The sequence below is a fragment of the Telmatherina bonti genome (assembly GCF_933228915.1).
Source record: "Telmatherina bonti genome assembly, chromosome: 8".
Taxonomy (NCBI): domain Eukaryota; kingdom Metazoa; phylum Chordata; class Actinopteri; order Atheriniformes; family Telmatherinidae; genus Telmatherina; species Telmatherina bonti.
The window spans coordinates 24,695,221-24,701,220 of NC_136626.1; positions in this window are offsets into that span (position 1 = coordinate 24,695,221).

Below are 6,000 nucleotides of genomic sequence, written 5' to 3' on the forward strand. Positions count from 1 at the left end.
CTGATTTAACCAGTTTTAAGAAAAGAAATAATCCAGTTACTCCTTTAAATGCATTTTTGCATCAACATAATCATTAAAATAGCTATAAACAAGTTAAATCTGTAAAAAGACCAATCGTCTCATCGTTTCAGCTTGATATGCAACGATCGCCGACAGTTTGCAGTTGTTTTGCATTCAGGTAATTTTGAGGATTTTTAGTAGAAAAGAACAACTTTAGTATCCTTGAAAAATTATTTTCCACAGCCAAAATATCACGTACTCAAAACTACTTTCACTCATCTGATTTTGTTTCAGCAAATGAACAGTGGTGAGCCATGCTATTAAATCCCATTAAAGAGAGTCGGAGAAAAGAAAAATCAATGTCTATGCTCGTAAAATTAGTCCTCCGTTTTTGCCACAAACTACACAACAGCATTACACAGCTGCACAACTAATGGACAGACACACACACACCATGTGCAGATTGACACCTCTTGTGCTTACAAGAAAGACCTCAAGGTTGCACTCAGAAAGCAATAACCATTCCCTACAAAATGGACTTCAGGGAATGGAATTACTGTGAGAGTGTGTGTTGCCATAATGTGACTGTAGGAGCATAAAAGAGCTGGTGGGGGGAGGAAAATGAGAGAGAGCGAGAGTAGGGAGGAGAGGCGTGAGCAGGAAGTAGGTATTTCATGTTAAAATGATTGTCTGTAATAATTAGTCTTCGGCTCGGCACCATTTGCTGGGAGGGAGGGATAGAAGTTTCAGGTGACGGAGGAAAAGACAGCAACAAGGGGAAGAAACAAGATTGAGTGAGCAGGCATGAGAGAAGGAAGCAACGAGAAAAGAAGAGATACGACTGGTGTGTGTGTGCGTGCGTGCTATAGTGGGCTCAGTTCCTCCAATCTCTCACCGACGTTGACAGGAGATAAGATGATCAGCTGAATGCGCTACAAATCTGCAGCCTGCCAACGCTCAGACAGCTCTGTCAGCTTCTGAACGCACACAAATGCTCTTCACACAAGCACAAACACCACGTGCAACACAGAGTCATTAGAAGAAAGCATGCACAAACACTAAACCAGCATACACTGCACGTCTGCAAGCACACAAACTAAAAGCAAACAGCAACGCACAAACGCACACCCACAAATTCATTCAGACCTGCTAAATAAATAGAGAAGAACACCCACAAACTCTAATGAGCACCGAAAGACAGCAACATTTCTAATTCTGCCATTTCTGGTAGAAATGTGACAACCACCTCTTAAGTCGCCATGTTCGGAACAGGTCACTGGGTAGTAAAGATGTCAGTTCCAGCATTACAATACTTCTACTTTATTCCCCCACTAACACAGCATATTTTACATATTTCTATTCTATAAAAAAAACATTTATATGGTTATTTAATCTAACATTTTTAGTTTGATTAAGTTTTAGCTTGAGAGATGTATTAATTTGAAGTTCAAATGAATATTGATTGTGTTTCTGCACAAAAGAAATGCATCAATTTGAGCAGGATTGCAAAATCAATAGGGCTGTGATGATATGCTTTTGTCCCGATTTGATTCAGATTTTTTTGGGTGCCTGTTTGATTTAAATTGCGATTCTCACAATTCTCCAATATTGCTGATTTTTGTAGATTAAAAACAAAAAAAAAATATATAACTTTTTTTTTTTTGCTTGTCATTTTTATTCATTTCAATGATGGAAAAACAACACAGTAGCCAGATCATCATTCTGCTGCTATGATGCCCAAGAAGACAAGATCATTAAAAAACAAAAATGTTATAGTGAATTCATTTAATTTATTTGAAGGGGGAAAAAAAAAAATCGATTTTAAAATTGTGAAGAAAAAAAATCCCGATTTCCGATTTTTCGATTTTCCCAAAATTCAGAATGATGGTTTTGGCAATTCAACAAAAGAAAGTTATTGCTGAAAGGGTAAAAATATGAATTTCAATTGCACCATTTTGTAATAGAGCATTAAATACTGAAACACAACAAGGAAGGAAAAAAACAATTCATGCCATGAGAGAAATGGACAAAACAAATAAAGCTTTATATAGTTTTTTTCCCTCTATAGTTTGTAAATTAAACTACGGATATTTCTTGCTTTGAGCATGAATCCATTAATTAGAAATTTTAAATCATTCCAAAACATCATCTGATACCACAAATATGGCCTTTGACATCCGAGACATCTGGATAGATGCATGTGTTTGACCTAAGTACTGATCGTTGAAGTCAGCTTGGCTTCTGTGAAGTTCCGGATGCTCCACCAGCTGCGCTTAAATGAAGCACTTCTGAATACATTAAACATCCAATAAGAATGAAAATGTGCCATGAAATGTCAGCTGATACGACTGGCCTCGAACAGAAATTATTTTTCATCGGCTCAAAAAGGATGCTTTAAACCTTTCTTATGAGGCAAAAGTATTCACTCATTCCAACTGTTTCGTTGCAAATGTTTCTGTGCATGTTTGAACCGCGTGGGAGGTGACACAATGAGTTTTTAGACAAACAATGGCAGCAGCAACAACAACGAGAATGGGACTGTGACATTTTTGTTCTTTTACAAACCAAAGTTAAAGATTCAGCATTTTGATGGTAAAAAGGTTTAAAAATTAAAAATAGGAAACCCTTCTCTTTCCATACTGTTAGACATCGCACATGGCAAAAGTGTTACAAGCTATTAAATCTGTCTGTTATGTAAATACAACTTATCGGATCACTATCTAGCATCCACATAAACATGTCAGCTGGAATCACTGTCACCAGACTGATTTCAAACTAGGAGGTGAAATATTTGTCCATGTAAATATAGCCACTGAATTCTGGATTAGCTAATAAACTAATCATTGATGCAAATATTTGTTAGATTAGTTTCTGTCTACAGAGATTGCATCTTAAGCACAGAATAATAGCTGAGAACCTGCTTAAATGCTGGCAGCAAATTAAAATGGACAACTATAAAAAAAGAACATTTTTAAGGAAATTCTTACCTTTCTGGTCTATTAAAAGAAATAAAAGTTGAGTTTGGAGAAATAATGATAATAATATTTACAACACTGTCATAAACCACAATAAGCTTCATGTCTTTTCTTGAAATGACTCCGCAGCTCAGAACTGACACAATGTGTTACAAGAAAACACCATTAACAGCAAGTAAAAGACACACCTTGTTGGGGACTGTGAAGGAACTACACCTGCGTCATGCCTTTACAGTGTCAGGACCATTTAGTCAGCCAGCCTCCAAGTATGTGACTGTTCACTTTACATCTCATTAACTATTGATCAACCTCTCCTTCTCTGCTCGGCTGCAATAACCTCCAGCCTTTCTCCCACAGCCTCGGTCTTTAACACACCCAATCTCAACAGAAACCCTCCCAACTTTTCAGTGTCCTCTTTCATCATCTCTCAAGGGTAAGCAGAAGAGCAAATAAGTACACTCACACACACTCACTTCACCTACACAAAGCTGAGATCTTGTTGAGCAATAACAAACTGAAACCCCTTTCTCTGCTAAACTAACAGCTAGTTCTGGTATTTCATAAATGTTTTACACACAGAATAAGAGAGAGAGAGAGGCTGTGCTTGGTGAGAAATGGAAACAGAGGATACCGTCTCCCACACACACACACACACAATATCGATTAATGTGCTTTGAAGACGCACTAGTCAGCCACGATATTAAAACGGCGCACAAATTGCTTTAAGCTCAGAATCAGCTTGAGGAACGTGACAAAACCAAGATGTTGGCCAAGCTTCTGGGCACATTCACATCAGCCTTTTTGATTCAAATCTGACTTCCGAGTTTGCTCGGAAAATCCACTTTGTAAATGTGAAATAAATGTGAAATGTGAATAAATGAAATGTGAGTGCGGCAAACAAATTCAGATTTGGATCAAAGAAGTGGACTTGGTCTGCCTACAAACACAACTCTCGTTCCGTTTTAAGCGGACCAAATGCAGGAAGCGGACTACAAAAAAGAAAAAGTCACTTTCTGGATTTCACGCACCACTGCATTGTGGGTAAATACATAATGATCGCATTAAGAGTCCTCTGCCTGTCTGCTGCTCATACTGCGCTCCTTGTTGTAGTGCATTTCTGCAGTTTAGTTGCAAAAGACAAAATAAAAAACCCAAAATAGCAATAATTTCGTCTCCATGTTTAGCTCACTCATGGAGGAGACAGACTTTTCTTCTTCACATGCATCTTGTCCTCTCTTTTGCTAAATAATAGTGCAGCACCAACTTTGGTGAGAATGGGGACATATTATTCTATTGGTTTGGCTCGTTTCACCAAAGTGCAACATGAACTCGTCCGCATCGATACACTGCCCTACAACTGAGCCTACTGTTCAGTTTGGATAGTCAACTGCTAAACAAGACCAAATCCTGCATCTTTGTTTTTGTGAGTCAGAGCTGTGACAGCACATGGTAAACCTACACGTGTTAATATTTACATGTCTGCTACGCATTCTCAGGATCAAAACATAAAAAAAAACAATACTAATAAAATAACTTTCTGTCACCGTGAGTGTATTTTTTTTACAGTTACAGTATGTTGCCAATGCAAATGATTTGATCAATGATTTTTAAATGAACTTGTAACAACGAAATATTTAAAAGATGACGAGCACAATATGTGCACTGGTAGTTGCTATTACTGCTATGTAGTATTTGGGCAAAGATGAGTGGAGGGGCTCTTTAGTGATGAGTGGCAGCGTATTAGTGGTAAGTGGAGAGCCTATCTTAGTCGACAGACCACACATAAGCACACACACACACACACAATGCACAAACGCAAGCATGTCTGCAGTCACCAAGAACAACCTGCGTGTGCCTTTGCAGAGAGAGAAAATTACAGTAATGAGAGCTCTGTCAGCAACTCCTCCCGTCTCCCTTCAGTCTGCTGATTACAGCCTGTTTGATAGTTAAACACACACACACACACACACACACACACACACACACACTAAAGCTGCTGCCCCAGCAATGACCCTTTCATTAATTAACTCTTCCCTTTCTTTAGCCTGGCTACATATTTTCTACAACTCCCATCTAACCAACCACACATGATGCCAAAAAAACAAAAATGGATACATAAGCTCAGAACCATCCCCGCCAGAAAACCAGACCCTCCACACCCGGCTGCAAACACAAAACACAGTTGCAGCGCTCTAATCCCTCCACTGTCTCTTTCCTGGAGTCTAATCCAACTTCTATCGGAATCGGGCCACCTTCCCTGCGGCCAAAATACACCACTAAGCCTCGATATTTCTGGACAAAACCTATTTGTGTGTGCAGATAATCGTGGGAGGACCCGCATTTGTGTGTGAGTGCTTTAAGCACATGCATCAGATTGGTAATGTGTCTGAATAGGTTAGTGTGTTTGTGTCTGCCTGTGTGGGTGTTCAGGTCATGTTTTGCCTGCAGGGTGAAGAGTGTGCAAATAGGTCTGATTACACGAAGGTGAAAGCTGCAATCAGAAATGTGGCTCTGAGCTCCAACCTGTTGGACCACAGCTAATCCTCTGTTCTTGTCCAACACAAAAACTGATGCCAAACTAAACTCTTTATGTTACAGTCAGCAGGCGAAGTGGCATCTAACAGCTTCTAGGAGTTACATCATTATATAAAGAGCCAAGTGGTTTTATTGCGTCGCTTGCCATGTAAAAGGATAACTTCTATTTTTTACTACATAATGGCTATTTTATGACCTCTTAGTGGCATCTGGCTCAAGACAAGTTGACATGCATGACTGGGCTGCTTGGTGATTGTCAGACTCACAAATATAAAAATATTTCAGTCAGTCCTTAAGCGCTGAAGTACTACATTTCCTCTTAATTCTCAACAGAAACATATCATTGAAATAATGGAAAACTTTTTTTTTTTTAAAAAGTGACAGTTCAGAACTTGCCAAATAAAAAAGGTTTATAATACGACCTTGAATGCATTTTTAACCAATGACAGAAGACTCAAAATAACAGCAAGACAAACTATATATTAGAACA